Raw genomic sequence first — 22,040 nt, forward strand, 5'->3', positions numbered from 1 at the left:
AGGGAGTTTGCAATGAGTGTGTCAGTGTTTACAGGGAGTTCCCAATGAGTGTGTCAGTGTTTACAGGGAGTCCCCTATGAGTGTGCCTGTGTTTACAGGGAGTTCCCAATGAGTGTGTCAGTGTTTACAGGGAGTTCCCTATGAGTGTCTCAGTCTTAAAAAGGGAGTTTCCAATGAGTGTCAATCTTGGCAGGGGGTCCTCAGAAGTGTGCCAATATTTACAGGGGAAGGTGGCAGTATGTACAGAGGGTTCTGACAAAGTAAAAATTGAGTCATCTGAGGGAAATGTTCATTCATATCCACAATTTAAATAGTGAGCATTGACATTGGATCAGGATTTTTGATTTTCTGCCCAAAGCATTGTGTGTTCTTGAATTCTGTGATTCGTTTCTACACAAAAGATTATTGATTGTATGAGGGACATGGACAGAGTGGATAAGGAGCAACTGTTGAAGGATTAGTCACAAGGGGACATAGATTCAATGTGAATCAATGGGCAGGAGTTTAGTGGGTTTGCGAGAAAAATGGTGATGATGGTCTGGAATGCACTGCTTGGGTGTGTGGTAGAGGTGGGTTACCTCACATCATTTTAAAAAGTATCTGAATGAGAATCTGGCCCATTCTGGGTTATGGGACAAAAGAAAGTTTTTCTTAAAAGTTTGTTTGTTAGTCACAAGTAAGGCTTGCCTTAACACTGCAATGAAGTTACTATGAAATTCCCCTAGTCACCATAGTCTAGTGCCTGTTCGGGTCAAGTACCTAACCAGCACATCTTTCAGAATGTGGGAGGAAACTGGAGCACCCGGAGGACACGGGGAGAACATGCAAACTCCACAAAGATAGTGATCCAAGCCAGGAATCGAACCCTTGTCCCTGGCACTGTGAGACAGCAGATGCTGTGACCAATTGCTGGCAGATGGGATTAGATGGGAGTTTCAGTGTTTCTTATATGTTGGTGTGGACTCGATGGGCTGAATGGCCTCTTCTGCGCTGCATGATTCTATGATTAAAATCCTGGGCCTTTGGACGCTGAGACTTACTGACACATGAGTGAAACTTTAAAGCAAGATCTCATCGTTGATACAGCTCAAGATCAAAAGCAAATTTATTAGAAACACATCAGTGGTAGAAACTGAAAGGCCTTTGCTTTCGAAAGTACTAATTGCAGGCCATTTAAAGAAGGATCAAAGTTAGCAGGCACATTGTTAATGTACAGCTGACGTCTTTCTGAATAATTTTCCATGCCTAAAGAAGCTGATATATCAGGCCCTGTAGAAATGTAACAGATGTTTGTCATTACCAGACGAGATACCATGGCCGGGTCTGGTTAATTAGCATCCCTTTGAGTGGCTCCACGCAGCGATTCAGTTGCCTGGTGATTGTTGCTGTGAGTTATACAAGGTGCCAAGTGATGAGAATTAATATGGAGGTTCAGTTCATGTGACTGATGCATTCACACCTTAGACCATTTCCCCTTTCTCCCCAAGTGCCTTAATTATCGAGCTCCTATTGCTCCTCGCTCCCCATCCCTGGCTGCAGGTTTTGATCATTCGCCTTGCTGAGCCGATCTCAATGCGGGTGGAGCTCTTTGTGGCTTGGTGTCTTGCTAACTTGGAGTCTGCTTTGCAGGGGGAGCTGACTGGACACAACAGGAGGTGTTTGAGGAAGCGAATGACGACAGCAAAAATAGGGTAAGATCGATTCACTGAAAAAAACAACAACACGAGGCTCCAGGAAATGTTTGAAATGCACATTGGAGTGTGTTTATTGACTCAGATATTTCAATCACCATTACAGCAAAGCGAAAGGTGTTCATTTACTTATGCGTAAGCAGTACAGCAACTCCAGGCAAGGGGTAGACTAGCTGTTAAACACAGAACTCCATTTGCAGTGGCGCAGTGGTATTGTCACTGGACTAGTAATCCAGAGATCCAGCGTAATCCTCGGGGAACCCAGGTTCAAATCCTACCATGGCAGATGGTGAAATTTGAATTCAATAAAGGAACAAATTTGGAGTTAAAAGGCTAGTGATGGCCAAAAAAACCACAAAAACCCATCTGGTTCAATTATGCCCTTTAGGGAAGGAAATCTGCTGTTCTTACCTGGTCTGGCCTACATGTGACTCCAGAGCCACAGCAATGTGGTTGACTCTTAAATGCCCTCTGAAATATCCGAACTAGCCACTCAGTTCAAGGGCAATTCGGAATGGACAGCAAATGCTGGCCAAGCCAGCGATGCCCAGAGTCCATAAACAAATTTAAAAAATTGTTCTTGCAAAAATGGCATCTCGCTGACCAGCTCATCATTCTCTCCGGCAATGAAAATTAAGCATGGAGTCTTATTACTTCAGGTTTTAATTGTGACTGGAGATTTGAAAAGCTGCCGAGGCCAGCATTTATTGTCCATCCTTAATTGTCCTTGAGAAGGTAGTGGTTGCTGTTGTCCATGTGGTGTACCCATAATGCTGTTAGGAAGGGAATTACAGGATTTTGATCTAGGGACAGTTAAGGAACTGTGACATACTTTCAAGTCAGGTGATGGCTTCGAAAGGAATTTGCAGGTGGTAGATCCCATGGATCTGCTGCCTTTATCATTCCAGGTGATAGAGGTCACAGGTTTGCAAAGTGCTGTCAAAGGTACTTTGGTGATTTAGTGCAATGTGCCTTGTAAATGGTACACGTGGCTGCCACTGTGCGTTGCTGGCGGAGGGAGTGACTTTTGAAGATGTTGGAAGGGGTGCCAATCAGGCAAGTTGCTTTGTCCTGGATGGTGCTGAGCTTCCTGGTCAATGGTAATGGGGGATTTCAGCACAGGTGATTCCATTTTGTCAAGGGGTAATGGTTAGATCTTCCCTTGATGGACAAGGTCATTGTTCGTTGATTGCGTGGCACAAACGCTACTTGCCACTTGCCAGCTCAAGCCTAAATATTGCCCATGTCTTGCTGAATATGGACTGGGACTGCTTCAGTGGAGTTGTGAATGGTGCTGAACATTGTGCAATCATCAGCGAACAACCCCACTTCTGACCTGATGAAAAAGGACGGGTAAATGATGGAATAGCTGATTACACAGACCATGGCTGGAGTTTTTCCGTTCCACCTGCCAGGAGAATGGGAGCGGGCAAGGGGCAGTGCATGGAAAGGTCCCATTAATGTCGGGTCAGATTTTACTGTTTTGGGACATGTGAGGTCGTAAAATCCTGCCCCACGTGTTTACATCTGACTGTCTCCTTATGCTTGACTATTCATTCACATCAGCGTACAATAGGCCCACAGTGGGCATGTGGCAAACCCTCAAAACCACTGGAGGCAATACCCTGCCACTGGGGGTTCCATGGTGGGAGGGGGATTCTGTGGGGGTGAGCCTTGGATTAAAATGTGAGTTTGATTTGGAAGTTTCTCATTTTTTTGACCAAGTGTCAATTCAGGTGGGGAAAGAGGGGTGCAGCGTGTCAGCTACACCGCTGGCTTTTCCCATCATAGTGTCTGACACATCACAAAAAGGTCAAGAAAGCATGTCCCACAATGGCGTCCTGGGGTGGGGGTCGGATCTGCCAGCAACCTTGGCTCCTGGCAGATAAGGGCGCCCGATGTAAAAATAGGAAAACACCCTCCCACCACAGAACCCATCCCCCAACACTCCAGAACCTCCCCCTCACTCTCCCACCATGGAATTCCTCCCACCCACCACAGAAACTCCACCCTACCCCCTCCCCAATCCCCTCACCCACCATGAAACCTTCCCCCCTTCCTCTAATAGTCCAAAAACCCCGCTCACCCCCACAGAATCCCCCTCCCACCATGGAACCCCGAGTGGCAGGGTATTGCCTGGACTCGTCTGCATGCCTCCAGTGGTTAGAGGGTTTGCCGCATGCCCACTGTGGGCCTGTCGTACTGACGTGAATGGATAGTCAAGCATAAGGAGACTGTCAGACGTAAACACGTGGGACAGGATTTTACGGCTTCACATGTCCCGAAACTGTAAAATCCGACCCAACATCAATGGGACCTTTTCATGCACTGTCCCTCGCCCGCTCCCATTTCCCTGGCAGGTGGAACAGTAAAATTCCGGCCATGGTCCATACAATCTAACAGATGGAAATAGGGATCTCAACTTTTAAAGTTGGGATCCCCATTGCATCATTGGCAAGGGAGCAGGGACAAATGAGTGAGGAAGTCCTTGAAAGTGGAGTCACAGCTGGATAGAGTGGTGAAGAAGGCATTCGGCATGCTTGGTTTCATTGGTCAGAACATTGAATACAGGAGTTGGGAAGTCTTGTTGAAGTTGTACAAGACACTGATAAGGCTACTCTTGGAATACTGTGTGCAATTCTGCTCACCCTTTTATAGAAAGGATATTATTAAACTAGAAAGAGTGCAGAGAAGATTTACTAGGACACTACCAGGACTTGATGGATTGAGTTATAAGGAGAAGCTGGATAGACTGGGACTTTTTTTTCTGGCGCGTAGGAGGCTAAGGGGTGATTTTATAGATGTCTATAAAATAATGAGGGGCACAGATCAGCTAGATAGTCAATATCTTTTCCCAAAGGTAGGGGTGTCTAAAACTAGAGGGCACAGGTTTAAGATGAGAGGGGAGAGATACAAAAGTGTCCAGAGGGGCAATTTTTTCACACGGAAGGTGGTGAGTATCTGGAACAAGCTGCCAGAGGTAGCAGTAGAGGTGGGTACAATTTTGTCTTTTAAAAAGCATTTAGATAGCTACATGGGTACAATGGGTATAGAGGGATATGGGCCAAATGCAGGCAATAGGGATTAGCTTAGGAGTTTCAAAAAAAAGGGCAGCATGGACAAGTTGGGCCGAAGGGCCTGTTTCCATGTTGTAAACCTCTAAGACTCTAAGTCCTAGCAGCATAAAAGCCACTTTGTGATGTCTGCTCTATTCTCTGCCCCCTCCACTGTTTTTACCCCCACCCTCCCCCAAAAGAAAACAGGGGTGGAAAATAGCTCCCATTAACTTCTCTTTCTTGTCTCTGTTTTGTTGCTCTCTCTCAGACCCAGCTTGCTTTCACACTCTTTGTTTATTTTTCTCTACCTGATTTGGTGTGGGACTGGAGTCACATATAGGCCCAGGTTGGGGAAGCTTTCTTCCCCTAAAGGACATTAGTTGATTTTTTTTTTGACAATAATCCAACAGTTGGACTTTACTGAATTCAAATTCTCAAAGTGCCGGGCTGAGATTTGAGCCTGTGTTCTGCGGATTAGTCACACGACCCACAACAACTTGCATATTTACATGGCACCTATAATGGAATAAAATCTTCCCAGGTGCTTTCCAAGAACTTTATTGAACATAATTTGATAGTGAACTACAAAAGGAGATATTTGTGCTGTAGGTCAGAAGGTTGATCAAATAGGTGTATTTTAAGGGAAGGTCTTAAGGGAGGATTAGTCACACGAGGCAGGAGGTGGAGGGTGGCGTGGTGGGGGGAGGGGGTGCGGCGGGGGGGAGGCGGGTTCAGGAAGAAAATTCTAGAATCTGGGCCCAGGCAGCTGAAGGCACAACCGCCAATGTTGGAGTGATTAATGTCGGGAATGCGTAAGATGCCAGAATGAGCAGAATACAGAGATCTCTTTAGAAATACACTGGCAAACATGAGTTGTCTGGTGTTACGTTATACAGCTGATAGATTTCTTTTCAGCTTTCTTTTTCTGGATCCCTTTCCTTTCCAGTTTGCATAAACAGAATATCGAGAGGCATGTTTCACTTGTAAATAGCGAGATTCTCAGCTCCTGATTAATGTGCTCAGTTCCTTATCCTTTGTCAGTATCCTGCTCCTGCGCAGATGTTGTCGGGATTGTGATGGATGGGGTGACTAACCTAATTTCATAAAGACGTGAGTATGTAATGCAGAGTGGCTTTTCCAACTCGGGATCAGAGGAAGAATGAATTGTATTTCTGTGGTGTCCATCATCATCTCAGGGTATCTCAGAGTGCATGACAGCAAATACAGAGAGAGGACGAGGTGGAGAGAAGCGGAATAGAGATGTCTGTAACAGCCTCCGCTACAACGTTGCTTTATTGAAACAAAGGAAAGGCCCAGATAGCAGCTTACAACAAATCAAGGCCTCTGCTCCAGGCCTACTTAATCCAGACCAGACCGTGAGAGCGGGTCTTAAACTCCCACCACTTGTTTCTCATTGGGGAGCTCCCACTCGCTCAATAGGGAACCTCATAATCCGCAAAGCCCACAGTGAGATCTAATAATGATGCCCCATGTCCTTCGTGGGCATGGTAACAGTGAGGATAGGAATGGAGCACTGAAAGAGGGAAAGGCTGAGAGAGGAACCGTGAAGAGGACTTATCTCTTTGGCACACAGCGGCTCCTCATCCTCATCGCTACCAGTTTCCTCCCACGGTCCGCAAGACTTGCTGGTTAGGTGCGTTGGCCATACTAAATTCTCCCTCAGTGTACCCGAACAGGTGCCGGAGTAGGGCAACTGGGGGATTTATACAGTAACTTCATTGCAGTGTTAATGTAAGACTACTTGTAGCACTAAAAAAAAGAAACTTTAATAAATAAGAAACAGTCCTATACCATTTCCTGGATCCTAATGATGTGACTGCCTCCTGGATCAAAGTGTCCAGATAACTTTTCCCCATCCCTGATGCCCCTGCAATGTCTGCAACTCCTACCCACTTGATGAAGGAACAGCCAGTTCCAAAAGCTAGTGGTGTTTGTTACAAATAAACCTGTTGGACTTTAACCTGGTGTTGTGAGACTTCAGCACTTAGCCAGGGCTGGCAGTGACTGTGGAACGCAGCAACTGCAGCAATTGGAGTTTGTGGGATCAGACAATTTAGTTCACATTTCTCAAGTAAGAAACTATAGAAATGAGTCACATTTGCAGCAAGTGTCTGCATCTAGAGGAGCTGCAGCTCCGAGCTGTTGAGCTGAAGTCTGAGGTGCAAATACTGCAGTGCTGGAAGAGCCTCAGCATTCACCTCAATCCAACAGCTATTACATTCTTCCTGCCTGTGTACCTGAAGGCAAAGTGCGCAGGATGGGTTAGCACATCTCTCACTCGACCATCACCATCAAGCCAAAAGATCAACTCTGTTCCAATGAAAAGAGCTTGAGAACATACAGGAGTTGAAGCAGCGTCTGGTACTTAAACATGAGCTGAAAACCTGGTGAAGGTACAGCAGTGTGCTGAACATGGGACCAATTATGTGAACACAGGACCACATGTATGCTGAACACGGGACCACGTGTGTGCTGAACACAAGACCATGTGTATGCTGAACATGGAACCACATGTATGCTGAACACAGGAGCACATGCATGCTGAACATGAGACCACATGTACGCTGAACATGGGACCACGTGTGTGCTGAACACAAGAGCACATGCATGCTGAACATGAGACCACATGTACACTGAACATGGGACCACATGTGTGCTGAACATAGGACCATATGTATGCTGAATGCGGGACTACATGTACGCTGAACACAATAGCACATGTATGCTGAACATGGGACCACGTGTATGCTGAACATGAGACCATGTTGCTGAACATGGGACTATGTTTGTGAACTTGGGACCACGTACATGCTGAACACAGGACCACATGTATGCTGAACAGCGGAAGCGACATGTTATAGACACAACTGTCATATGTAGTCAGGAATGAGTGGGGACAATTAAACGATTACCGGAGGATAAGGCTTCAAAAACATTCCCAACCTCAACAATGGGAGGCCCAGTAGATCATTACAAAAGACGGTCCGAGCATTCGCAGGTATCTTCAGCAGAAATGGTGACTGGATAACCCACAGTGCTAATATTCCAGGTATGATCTTGGGACATTTTATTGTGTTGAAGGTGCTAGGTAAATACAAGTTACTGTTGTTCAGTTGGGGGTCACAGATGAGGAAGAAGCACAAACTCGGATTGAATTTCCCTCCATTCCAAGCGCAGGCCACATACAGCAGGAGCCCTGCTGAAATGACGCCACTAAATACTGGCTGTAGACTGAAGCTGCTCCCTTCGATGTGAGTCCGTTAATATTAATACCATATTTATTTCTAAACATTGCCCTGTCAGAGCAACAATGCTGAGGCAGTACTGAGGGAGTGCTGCACTGTCAGAGGGACAGTATTGAGGGAGTGCTGCACCATCAAGTGTCCAGTACTGAGGGAGTGCTGCACTGTCAGAGGGTCAGTACTGAGGGAGTGCTGCACTGTCAGAGGGGCAGTACTGAGGGAGTGCTGCAATGTCAGAAGGTCGCTACTGAGGGAGTGCTGCACTGTCAGAGGGTCAGTACTGAGGGAGTACTGCACTGTCAGAGGGCCAGTACTGACGGAGCGCTGCACTGTCCGAGAGTCAGTACTGAGGGAGCACTGCACCGTCCGAGGGTCAGTACTGAGGGAGTGCTGCTCTGTCAGAGGGTCAGTACTGAGGGAATGCTGCACTGTCAGAGGGCCAGTACTGAGGGAGTGCTGCACTGTCAGAGTGTCAGTACTGAGGGAGTACTGCACTGTCAGAGGGTCAGTACTGAGGGAGTGCTGCGCTGTCAGAGGGTCAGTACTGAGGGAGTGCTGCACTGTCAGAGGGTCAGTACTGAGGGAGTGCTGCACTGTCAGAGGGACAGTACTGAGGGAGTGCTGCACTGTCAGAGGGGCAGTACTGAGGGAGTGCTGCAGTGTCAGAGAGTCAGTACTGCGGGAGTGCTGCACTGTCAGAGGGACAGTACTGAGGGAGTGCTGCACTGTCAGAGGGTCAGTACTGAGGGAGTGCTGCACTGTCAGAGGGACAGTACTGAGGGAGTGCTGCACTGTCAGAGGGACAGTACTGAGGGAGTGCTGCACTGTCAGAGGGACAGTACTGAGGGAGTGCTGTACTGTTAGAGGGTCAGTACTGAGGGAGTGCTGCAGTGTCAGAGAGTCAGTACTGAGGGAATGCTGCTCTGTCAGAGGGTCAGTACCAAATAACTGTCACACTGTTGGGGATGAAACATTAAAGCAAGATCCTGTTTGCCATCTTGATGTGATTGTGAATGATGCTCTGGCTGCTATTATGAAGATGAGGAGGAGTATTCTTCCTGATTTCTTGCCAGTTTCCTATCCATCATCCAAAGGCATTAAATTACAAATTATCTGCTTGTTATCACATTGTTTTCGGAGTCTCGCTGTGTGAATATTGCTTGCCATGCTACCAACAATAACTGCTATTGAAAAATACTTTGTTGGGCTTTGTTCTGAGGTTGTGAAAGGCACTATATAAATGCAAGTTTTTGAAGTTTTCTAGCATTTCCATTCCTGCAGTAGCAGTGCCATCTCCCGACAACCCGTCAGGGGAACCAGCCTGGATCACTTCCCTTGTAAATACTCTTGTCCAAGTTTTTTTTTGGCATTATTGGCTCAGAATTAATTTCCTCTTTTGTTCCAGTCTTCAGGAATCCTCCACTTTAAAAACTGGGCTCTGGGAAAGCAGGTTAAAAGCAACAACTAAATTAAACCGTTCACATTCTGGAACGTATTCCAAAAATAGGCAAAAGCTTGCAGTAGTTTAGCAGCAGAAATGTTTCTGCTGACATTTCTAAAATATGAATCCTAATTAGTGAACGTTGCTGATAATGAATAGTGCTAAATGAATCCTCCAGTTCAGCAATCACTGCAGATAGTTAATTACTCCTGATAATGACTCTTAATAATTAATTACTTCTGATGACTGTCTCAATGAGTTTACCCACAAAATAGAATCTGAGTAAACTATCAATCACTTGAAGCTAAATTTTAATGCCCAAGAATTATACAAAATACTTGAAGAATGACTAATAGATTCTTCCGGGACTGTACAATGACGGGGAGTGATAATGTGGACTATGAAGAGGGGATTGATCGACTGTGTTGGATGATTCAGGAAATATTGTTGGAATTCTGACTGTAGTGCAAAGGAAGAGTACAGAAAGAACTCAACGCGTCTGTACAGTGGGCGGGAATCTCCAATCTCACCCCCCGCTGTCAGCGGGAATGGGGAATTTGGCGCTCAGCCGAAAGTTCATTCATTGCAGCAGCTGCAGACAAGGTCAGAGGTTTCTGGTGAGTTTCTTTCACAGATCCAGAAGCCAACAATGCATCTATTTAAGTGTGGTCACTGTTGTGATATAGAAAATACGACAGCCAATTTTCTCCCAGAAAAATCCCACAAACACTTGGAACTTTACACCCCCATTGCAGCAGGGATGAAGCTGGGGACAGAAAATGTGATGAGCCATTCAAAAATCCATTGACTTTGATGGGTCAGGAAGAATCCACCAGGGAAGGGGTCCTTGAGTTTCACCTAATGGCTAGATATTGTTTCTTTTTAGTGAATTTGATTGTGGGAAGTACGTTAAAATTGTCCTCAGCGTTGGTGTATGAGGGCAACTCAATGGAGGAAGTACTCAATTGCACAGATCAACTCACCACCACCTTCTCAAGGGTGGTGAGGAGGGATGGTAATAAATGCTGGTCTTACCAATGAAACCTGCACTCCATAAGTGAATTTTTTTTTAGAATCAAATGGAATTTCCATTTTTAGCTTTTTTTCCAGTGACCCTTACTAGATCGGGGGTGTGTGCACTATTCTGCTGTGTTCCCACGCCCTCTTGTCTGTCTTGCTATTGGGACAAAACATACCCGGCAACAGGGTAATAGAGGAGCCCAGCATGTAGGCTGATAGGCATGATTCAGTGAGTAAGACTGTCAAGCTGCTGCTGACCAGTTTGTGGGACAACTCTACCAGCTTAGGAGGAGAGGAATGTCTGGGTTGAGTGTGCCTTAATCACATGTGCAGATTACTGCCCAGAGGAGCATCTGCTTCAAGTTGTTATGAACTTGTTGAGTAGTTCACGTGAAAGTCCTCTCTCCTCTGAGACATGGTCTGGGCTTAAGTCCCAATCGAAGACCTGGATACAGAAAACAAGGCTAACACCAAGGGTACCTTGTTCATCCTTCCAGGTGAAGATGTACATGTTCACCAAAAGCATATTTGGCAGGGTTTGGTGGGTATGTAGGTGACTGTTAATCTGTGCCTAGAACATCTTGCTGTTAGTAGGCAAGATATTGCAACAACTGAGTTGCTGGCTTGGGATTTCCTCTCCTTGTGTTTGCTGTCTGCTTCTAACAAACTGCAAATGATTGTGAACATAGCCCAGTCCATCACGCAAACCAGCCTCCCATACATTGATTCCATCTACACTTCCCGCTGCCTTGGAAAAGCAGTCAGCATAATTAAGGACCCCATGCACCCCAGGCATTTTCTCTTCTGCCTTCAGGAAAAAGATACAGAAGTCTGAAAACATGTACCAACAAACCTATGAACAGCTTCTTTCCTGCTGCCACCAGACTTTTGACTGGACCTATCATATGTTAAGCTGATCTTTCTCTTCACCGTATCGGTAACTGCAACTTCTGCACACTACCCTTTCCTTCTCCCCAGTGCACTCTATGAATGGTACATTTTGTCTGTATAGCGCACAAGAAACAATACTTTTCACTATATCCCAATACATGTGACAATAATAAATCAAATCAAATCCAATCAAGCTCTCCACATGAAAGATGCACTTGGTAAGTGACCAGTCCAATTCAGTTGTGACTGTCTTGATATGGTGTGAATGTTTTACATGCCAACTCGGGTGAGTATCTCAGCGTCTGGTATTTTGTCCTGCTATCTGAGTTTCAGAAGCTGCTGGAGGCAGATCAGGTGAAAGTGGTTGAACTTCTTGGCTGGATGCTGGCACACACTCTAAATCTCACACGTGTAGAACAGAGTGGGCAGGACTGTCACTCTATAGGCTTTTACTCTGATAGGCTGACTTCCTCCTCTTCATTCCTAGACTGAAATCTTCAAAATCCGTCAAACACTCCAGCGGCTTTGGCAATTCTCGCATGTGTCATGTCATCAGTGTAGGCAGCTCGGGACAGTGTGCTGCCAAGATAAATTAATTTATTGACCGTTGACTGGTTTTGCTCGTGGACTGAAACCAGGCTTTCCCTAGAGGAGGCTGGTACACTACTTCCATTTCCTTCATGTTGACCGTAAAGCACAAGTTGTTACATGCAGTGGAGAGCAGGTCCATGCGACATTGTATGACCAGTCCTGGTCTGGCAGCAAGAACACAATCAAGTGCAAACAGGAAATTGCAATGCATAGAGGGAGGCGACGGCCTAATGGTATTATCCCTCGACTATTAATCCAGAAATTCAGCTAATATTCTGGGGACCAGGGTTCAAATTCCACCACGGCAGATGGTGGAATTTGAATTCAATAAAAAATATCTGGAATTAAGAATCTACTAAGGACCACAAAACCATTGTCGATTGTCAGAAAAACGCATCTGGTTCACTAATATCCCTTAGGGAAGGATACCTTCCACCCTTATCCAGTCTGGCCTACATGTGACTCCAGAGCCACAGTAATGGACACAGATTTAAGGTGCGGGGAGGCAAGTACAGAGGTGATGTTAGGGGTAAGTTTTTCACTCAGAGGGTGGTGAGTGAATGGAATCGGCTGCCGTCAGTGGTGGTGGAGGCGAACTCGCTGCGGTCTTTTAAAAGACTTCTGGATGAGTATATGGGATTTAGTGGGATTGGGGGTTATAGATACGTCTATGGATTGGTAGGTGTTGATGTGATCGGCGCAACTTGTGGGCCGAAGGGCCTGTTTGTGCTGTAGTGTTCTATGTTCTATGTTCTATGTAATGTGGTTGACTCTCAACTGTGTGCGAGCAACCAGGGATGGGAGTAAATGATGGCCAGCCAGCGATGCCCATGTCCCACGAATGAATAAAAGAAATATCGTTGGAGACTCTGGTCTCAGATTGAGCAAGTTCTTACCCATGTGATATCTGATTGCAATGCCAGGATCACAGTGTGGCATGAATGCTAGTTGCCACTTAGCAGCTCAAGTTGATGGGTTGAGTTTTTTCAACAATCCAGCAGATTATATATTCATTTTATCTGATGCCAGCTCACAAGTTGCTGGCATTATTGAATTTGAATGGCTGCAGTGAGACTTGAACTCATGGGCTGTACGCAGCATCAGAACCGCTTGACTACTGTTCTCTGCATGGGGCAGCAGCATCGTTTGTTGGATGGAATCAGACCACATCAGGATATAGATGGGTTGGAGATCTGGGTGGAGAGATGGCTGATGGAGTTTAATCCGGATAAATGTGAGATAATGTATTTTGTAAGGTCTAATACAGATAGGAAGTATACAGTAAATGGCAGAGCCCTTAAGAGTATTTATAGACAGAGGGATATGGGTGGACAGGTACACAGGTCACTAAAAGTGGCAATGCAGGTGGAGAAGGTAGTCAAGAAGGCATACGGCATGCTTGCCTTCATCAGCCGGGGCACTGAGTTTAAAAATTGGCAAAATAGGTTGCAGCTTTTTAGAACTTTTGATTAGTTTGTACTTGGAATATAGTGTTCAATTCTGGTCACCACACTACCAGAAGGATGTGGAGGCTTTGGAGAGGGTACAGAAAAGATTTACCAAGATGTTGTGTAGTATAAAGGGCATTAGCTACGAGGAGAGGTTGGAGAAACTTGGTTTGTTCTCACTGGAATGATAGAGATTGAGGGGCGACCTGATAGATGTCTACAAGATTATGAAATGCATGGACAGAGTGAATAGTCAGAAGCTTTTTCCCAGGGTGGAAGGATCAATTACTAGGGGCATAGGTTTAAAGTGCAAGGGGCAAGATTTAAAGGAGTTGTACAAGACAAGGTTTTTACAAAGAGGATGGTGGGTGCCAGGAATTCGTTGCCGGGGGAAGTAGTGGAAGTGGAAATGGTAGTGAATTTTAAGGGGCATCTTGACAAATACATGAATAGGATGGGAATAGAGAGATATGGTCCTGGAAGGGTAGGGGGCTTTAGCTCAGTCAGGCATGGTCAGTTCAGGCTTGGAGGGCTGAAGGGCCTGTTCCTATGCTGTGATTGTCTTTGTTCTTTGTTCACACAATCTGGTTGCAGCATTTGCTAGACACTGTTATGTTATTTGTTTATGGAATGCGATTATGTGTTGGGTTCTATGAGTTTCTAATATATGGCACAATACTTGTCAGTGACATCGTCCTGTTTTGGTAATGATGATGAGTTTTTCTTTCTCTGCACTGCACAAGACTTCAGTTTTTGATTGATTTGCGAGATTGGACGTTCTGTTCAAAAAGTGCATGAAGGACTCTTAGGTTCCTAAACTCAGGTGCTCCAGTTTCCCCCGACAGTCCGAAACTTGTGCTGGGTAGGTGCACCACCATGTTACATTCTCCCTCAGTGTAACTGAACAGGTGCTGGAGTGTGGCAACTGGGGGATTTTCACAGTAACTTCATTGCAGTGTTAATGTAAGCCTACTTGTGACACTAATAAATAAACTAATAAAAACAAAATCCTGACCCACCTCAGGGTTACCGGTCAAAGACGACTTGGGCTGATGTGTTTACATCAGTCTGTTTGCAAAGAAGAGGTTTTGTGTCTGACTCCTCTGTATCCTGTTGTAGGTGAGTGACTCAGATGTGTTATGTTTCACACACGTCATTAGCATTCCGAACCATAGCTTTTTATCAACCTTTAAACAGCTTGTGAAATACTTTATAAGCACTTACACAATAAAATCTACATGTAGTCAGAAAGCTACAAGTAAAAGACAGCCTTTCATCTCTCCTCACCATTCGGTGAGTTAATGGCCTATTGTGGGACTGAGCCAAACCTGTTCCACACTTGGCCCGTATCGAGTTAGCAGATCTCTTCTTCCAATAGTGCCAACAGGATCTTTTACATCCAGCTGAGGGAGCAGATGGACTCTTGGTTTAACATCTCATCTGTAAGACAGCATTAGTCGTAATCCAGTGCACTTTCAAAAGTACAATACTCCTTTATTACTGAGTCCCTGACAGTGCAACTCTCCCAGTGCTGACCCTGTGACAGTACAGCACTCCCTCAGTACTCACTTCCGATGCTGCAGCACTCCTGCATTACCACCCCTCCAACAGTGCAGCACTCCCTCAGTATTACCCCTCTGACAGTGCACTATTACCTCATTATTACCCCTCCAACCGTGCACTATTACCTCATTATTGCCCCTCCAACACTGCAGTACTCCCTCAGTATTACCCCTCTGACAGTGCAGCAATCCCTCATTACTACCCCTCTGACAGTGCAATGTTCCCTCAATTTTATTGCTCCAAGAGTTCAGCACTCCCTCAGTATTACCCCCTGACAATGCACTGTTCCCTCAGTATTACCCCCTGACAATGCACTGTTCCCTCAGTATTACCCCCTGACAATGCACTGTTCCCTCAGTATTACCCCCTGACAATGCACTGTTCCCTCAGTATTACCCCTCTGACAATGCACTATTCCCTCAGTACTACCCCCTGACAGTGCATATTCCCTCAGTATTACCCCTCTGACAATGCACTATTCCCTCAGTATTATCCCCTGACAGTGCACTTCCCTCTCTGTTGCAATTGGCTTTGATTCCCTATATTACAAAAGTAACAGCACTTCACAACGTAATTTGGTGTCTGGGGTTTTCTTTGTCTTTCCGCCCTTCCATTGCTGTCAGCAAGCATACGACGATGGGCCGAATTCTCCCACTCAGCAGCAAAGTAACCCGTGGCGGGATGGGGATGTGGAGTGTTTCCTGCTGCGAGAGTGACAGGAAACCACACTGCATCTTCTATCCCCTGAGTAATAAATGATGCATCCGGGGATTTTGTGCCAGTTTCCATGGCAGGGTGGAGTTGGTGGAATGCACCGTGCCATATGGAAAATACACCTGACATCACTGACCCACCACTGAAGAAAGAAGGTGGCGCCTCAGAAGCGCTGAAATCGGAATATTCACCGGATAGATGCTCCTCCCGCCCACTGCTGTGGTATTCCGGGATCAAGGAATGCTGGCGGCCTCCATTCGGGACTCTGGAGGCAGCCTCAGGCCTTCTCCGGGTGAGTCCCAAATCTTGGCGGCCACGTCGGTACAGACATGTTCTGAACTGGTGTGTTTTTTTTTATTTATGGGATCGGTCGCTGACTGGGCCAGCATTTATTGCCCATCCCTAATTGCCCCTGAACTGAGTGGCTATTTCAGAGGGTATTCAAGAGTCAACCACGTTGCTGTGGCTCTGGAGTCACATGTAGGCCAGACCAGATAAGGACGGCAGATTTTCTTCCCTAAAGGGCATTAGTGAACCAGATGGGTTTTAACAACAATGGTTTCATTGTCATTCCAATTTTAGGATCCTTATTGAATTCAAATTCCACCGTCTACTGTGGTGGGATTCGAACCCGCATCCCCAGAGCATTATCCTGGGTCTCAGGATTAATGGTCCAGTGACAATACCACTACGCCATTGCCTGCCTCTGCTGACATAATGGAGAATCAGGGTGCTGGGGGGGGAAAGATACCAGTCGGGTCTTCAGCTTCATCCCATTAGCAGGACCCAAATAGGTTTCCTGTTGGCCTCAGGTGCCAGTCCCAATCTGTCATGGCCGGCACCATTGGAAATTCCCGCCAACGTGAGACTGATTTCTGGGCTCCCCGCTGAATTCTCTCCCACTTCCAGCCATTGACCCTGCCAGTAAGGGAGGAATTCCATCCCATGTGTCTGAGTGTCCATGGGATAGTATGGCTGCAGCAATGAAGACAGGGTCACACTTTTGCCAGAGGATGCACATGGTGCCCAGTCCAGCCTGGGTAGTTCCCCCCCTCCCCTGTACTGTCAATCAACCTGCTCAGCCCAGGTACACGCCTGAAGAATGGGCACCTGGGGCCTGTGGCTCACACTTGTGGGACTGAACCTAGGATCGTCAGAGCCCTGAGGAGAGAAAAATACAACCAAAGCCATTCCTTTCGATGGGCTCAACTTCAGTTAAACAAAGGAAGTCACCATTCTGAATTATGGCATGTTTGTCTTCAAAGAGAAACAAGTTTGATGCATGAGCCTGTGGCATAAACATTAACAGTTTTCCCTCATGTTGCTTTGTTTGCAGAGAGAGGGAAGGAGAGTGAGAGAAATAGGGAGATGGAAGAGAGAGAGAGGCGCACAGTGTATGAGAGACAATGACAGAGGGGAGACAGTGTAGGGGACAGAGAGAGAGGGAGGGAGAGAGACAGGTACAGTGTGGGAGAGTGAGTGACAGAGGGGAGTCAGTGGATGGGGACAGAGAGAGAGAGACAGGCACAGTGTGGGTGAGAGAGTGACAGAGGGGGGTCAGTGTAGGGGACAGAGAGAGACATACAGGCAGGCACAATACGGAAGAGAGAATGACAGGGGGGAGTCTGTGTAGGGGTCAGAGAGAGAGAGAGATACAGGCAGGCACAATACGAAGACAGAATGACAGGGGGGATTCAGTGTAGGGGTCAGAGAGAGAGAGAGATACAGGCAGGCACAATACGAAGACAGAATGACGGGGGGAGTCTGTGTAGGGGTCAGAGAGAGAGAGATACAGGCAGGCACAATACGAAGAGAGAATGACAGGGGGGATTCAGTGTAGGGGTCAGAGAGAGAGAGAGATACAGGCAGGCACAATACGAAGACAGAATGACAGGGGGGAGTCTGTGTAGGGGTCAGAGAGAGAGAGATACAGGCAGGCACAATACGAAGAGAGAATGACAGGGGGGATTCAGTGTAGGGGTCAGAGAGAGAGAGAGATACAGGCAGGCACAATATGGAAGAGAGAATGACAGGGGGGAGTCAGTGGAGGGGGACAGAGAGAGATTGACAGGCACAGTGTGAAAGAGAGAGTGACAGAGGGGAGTCAGCATAAGGGGACAGAGAGAGAGCGACAGACAGGCACAGTGCGGAAGAGAGAGAGACAGAGGGGCTTTAGTGTAGGAGACAGAGAGAGAGTGAGACAGGCACTATGTGTGAGAGAGACTGACAGAGGGAGTAAGTGGAGGGGGCCAGAGAGGGACAGAGCGAAAAAGAGTGCATGAGAGATAAAGGCAGGAAGAATAAAAGAGGAGACACAGAGGCAGCAAGAGGGAGAGACAGAGAGAGGAAGAGGGAGGGACAGGGAGAGAGAAATATTTGGAGGGAACAGAGCAAGAGGGAAAGGGAGAGACAGACACAGGGAGAAGGAGTGAGGTGAGTCAGAGACAAAGAGAGACAAAGGGACAGGGGGAAGGGGAGACACAGACTGATACAGCAAGAGAGACGGACAGGCAGAGAGAGAGAGAGAGAGAGAGCCAGCAAGACCAGATGGAACATTGACCTTAAATGGTAAAAGCTCCCAGGAGTGAGAGAGAGGCTGGGCTCAGAATAGCAGGAATTAGTCTGTCACTCAGTTGTGTGTACGCAGAGTGGTCCAAATAAGCAGGATCTGAGGGGTTTGATTTCTCCGACTGGGAGCAGACTCCAGCTTCTTGTGTCAGTTGCTGCTGACAAGGTACAGTACCTTTACCAGAAGTTTGAAAATAAAAATTGTGGGTGTGGTGGAAGCAGCCATCAACTTGTAAAGATAAGATCTTGGCAATGGGATTAATTAGCTGCATGTAGTAGTTAAGCTGTGTTTTCTTAGAAAAAAAAAGTGGCTAACTTTCTCGTACGGTTTAGCAGTTGTATGCGTTGTCAAATGTGTTGCAATCTTCTGGGAGCCTTTGTGTGGCTTGTTGCTGTATGAAATGTAAAAAGAGACTGCAGAAATACAACAGCGAAGGTTGTTCCTTACGGAGAGACTCACAGGTACTGCTTTCTGCTGCATACCCATACTGTGAACTGGAAGAGGGCTGTACGGGAATGTGAATGGGGGAAAACCATCTGGAGACTGGCCTTCTCTCGGCTAGATTTTGTGTTACCTGTTCAGGATTTATTTTCTGTCTTTTTAATGACAGCTAGTTCAATGCAGAGACTCATCCCGAGGGCGGACTCTTATGGCCCAGTCGTGGTGGGGGCGGGGGAGAGGGGGGCTGTAAAATGCAGCGAGTCGTTCAAGAATCCATTTACTTGGACGGGATCATAAAATCCTTCCGACGTAAAATTTCCACCCCTCAAATCTTTAACAAAGGATTGCAATGTTAACGTGGGAATCTCGCTTGTATGAATACCCTGTGGCAGTGTAGCACTCCCGTGTCCCGATATCACAGCGGGTTCACCCTGTGCGCGGCGGAGTAGGTAGCAGATAAGTCATTGGTCAGCCTAGACCCACCAGGGCAGTACTGGATTTTGGGACTTGCTGTTGGGCAAGGGAACCCAATTCGAGGATTTCACTGGTGTCTCAGTGACTGTGTTCAGATACTCAAAGTTTGTCAATGCGCTGGCTAAGTTTTGCATTCTTACCTTCTCACATGTATTTCCCTGGACTTTGTAACTTACTTGCTATCACACTGTAGGAAGTGAGAATCGGATAATCTTATAGCATGGGAGGGGTGGGGGGGAGGCAGCATTCAGCCCATCGTGTCTGCACTGGTTCTTTACAGAAACTATCTAGTAAGCCCCATTCTCCTGCTCTTACCCCATAAGCCCCACAAATTGTTTTCACTGTAAACATGTGTTCAATTCCTTTCTGAACATTAGGAACATATGAAAAAGAAGCAGAAATAGGCCAATTGGTCCCTCAAGCCTTCTCCACAATTTGATAAGATCAGTTCGTATTTCAAGTTCTATCATTTACCCCTGACCAAGAACATATCTACCTCCATCCTAAGAATATTCCATGGCCCCCACCTCCTGAGGTGGAGAGTTCCAAAGTCGCAAAGAAAAAAATTCTTCTCATCTCCTTCCTCGTGGAGCAAGCTGTAATTTTAACACAATGTACCCTGGTTCCTGGCTTCCCCACAAGAGGAATCATCCATTCTACATCCATCTTATCAAGACCATTCAGGATCCAATATACTTCAATCAAGTAACCCCTCACTTTTCTAAACTCCAGTGAAAATAAGCCCAGGCAGTCTAACCTATCCTCATTAGACAATCCACTCATACGTGGTATCAATCCAATAAATCTCAAAAACAATTGCTGCCATTTGCTGTATTATTGATCCGAAACCCCTCAAGTTAACAGGGCTAAAAATCGGATGCATAACATGTTTTATATGTTAGGACAGTGTGTCATTAATGACAAACAGCACTTCCTCTTAGACATCAATATATGGGGAGGTGGTATTGGTACTGTCACGCGACCAGAGATCCAGGGTCATACTCTGGAGACCAAGGTTTAAATCCCACCAAGGCAGATGGTGGAATTTGAATACAATCAAAAAATGAATAACCATGAAACCGTTGTCGAATGTTATAAAAACTGGTTCACACTGGGGAAGGAAATCTGCATCCATATTTGGTCTGGCCTAGACTCCAGATCCACAACAATTGGTTGGCTCTTAAATGTCCACTGAAACAGCCTAACCAGTCATTCAGCTCATGGGTAATAAGTGCTGACCCAGCCAGTGTTGCCCATATTTCATTGATGGATTAAAGGAAAAACAATAGTGTGGGCAGACCCCTCATTATCATCAACAAACTTCCCTGCTTTTGATCTTGAGATGGAGGCAAGGTCAATAATAAAGCAGCTAGAGATGGTTGTCTATGTGGGATTCTTACAGCAATGTCCAGGAGCTGAGAAGATAGGCCCACAAGTCTTGCTTTGTGTTTCATATGACTCCAATCTTTGGCCAGATTGGAATTTTTTGCTTTTATATATACTGACGTACCCGAACAAACTTCCATATTGCCACGTAGAACATTATAGTTGTACTGGAACAGCTCAGCTAAAGGTGCCTTTTGTTCTGGAGCACAAGTCTTCAACAATACAGGTGGATGTTGTCAGGCCCCAAAGCCTTTATAGAATCCAATACCTTCAGCCATTTCCTGATATCACCTGGAGTGGATGGAATTGGCTGGGGACTAGCATCTGTGATGCTCTGAACCTCAGGTGGATCACCCACTCAGCCACCATCCATCATGAGGTTTCAGACTGTGATTGAATACAGTTCTGCTGCTGCTATTGGACCACAGTGCCTCATGGATGCACAGCTTTCAGCTGCTTGATCTGTTCTGAAGCGACCCCATTTAGTCGAGGATACCCACAGTGTGAAGATGGACCATTGTCTCCACAAGGATTCTGTGGTTAATCCATAGAATCCCTAGAGGGCAGAAGGAGGCCGTTGGCTATTGAGTCTCTACTGAACAAGCATCTTACCCAGGCCTAATCCAATCCACACCCCCCATCTCCTGCACCCAACCCCCCTCCCCCCAACCCCCTTATGCCCAGTCTATCCCCATAACCATGCACATTTACCATGGCTAATCCACCTAATTTAAGCATCTTTGGACACTAAGGGGCAATTTAGTATCACATAACCTGCACATCTTTGCATCTACCAATAATATCATGGATCATGCATCTGGAACAGTTGGATCATTGAGAATGCACCCTCCCCACACTCAGAGACCCCGATCGCCTTCCCCTTGTAACACCCCCCTCCCCTCCTCTACCCAGGCATTTCCTCCCCCTCTCTCCTCGCCCCCCACCCCCACATCCAACCCAGGCATTTCCTTCCCTGCCCAGCCTGTCCTGAAACACCTGACACTGACACTTGCCTGTCCTCTGATCATAAGGAACATAAGGAACATAAGAAATAGGAGCAGGAGTAGGCCATCTAGCCCTTCGAGCCTGCCCCGCTATTCAATAAGATCATGGCTGATCTGTCATGGCTCAGTTCCACATTCCCGCCCTCTCCCCATAACCCTTAATCCCCTTGCCTATCAAAAACCTATCAACTCGCGTCTTAAATATATTTGGCGAGGCAGCCTCCACCGCTTCAACGGGCAGAGAATTCCAGAGATTCACCACCCTTTGAGTGAAGAAGTTCCTCCTCGACTCTGTTCTAAACTGCCCCCCCTTTATCTTGAGGCTGTGCCCTCTAGCCCTACTGTCCTTTCTGAGCGGGAAGAGCCTCTCCACCTCTATCCTATCCATCCCATTCATCATCTTATATGTCTCAATGAGATCTCCCCTCATTCTTCTAAACTCTAACGAGTACAAGCCTAGTTTATTCAGCCTCTCCTCATAGTTCAAC

At 46.5% G+C, this 22,040-nt stretch overlaps 1 protein-coding gene across 1 annotated transcript in view; it reads left to right on the forward strand.

Annotated features, from left to right (window-relative positions):
* Window positions 1-18,286: 18,286 nt before the first annotated feature.
* The window catches only part of mrvi1 (murine retrovirus integration site 1 homolog), a 127,073-nt gene continuing 123,319 nt past the window's right edge, over window positions 18,287-22,040 (forward strand). The window contains exon 1 of the mRNA XM_080190082.1: window positions 18,287-18,412. The gene's annotated coding sequence lies outside the window, so the exon portion shown is untranslated. The remainder of the gene's footprint in view (window positions 18,413-22,040) is intronic.

Source organism: Carcharhinus amblyrhynchos, chromosome 6 (assembly GCF_965287045.1).
Source record: "Carcharhinus amblyrhynchos chromosome 6, sCarAmb.v2.hapA, whole genome shotgun sequence".
Lineage (NCBI taxonomy): Eukaryota > Metazoa > Chordata > Chondrichthyes > Carcharhiniformes > Carcharhinidae > Carcharhinus > Carcharhinus amblyrhynchos.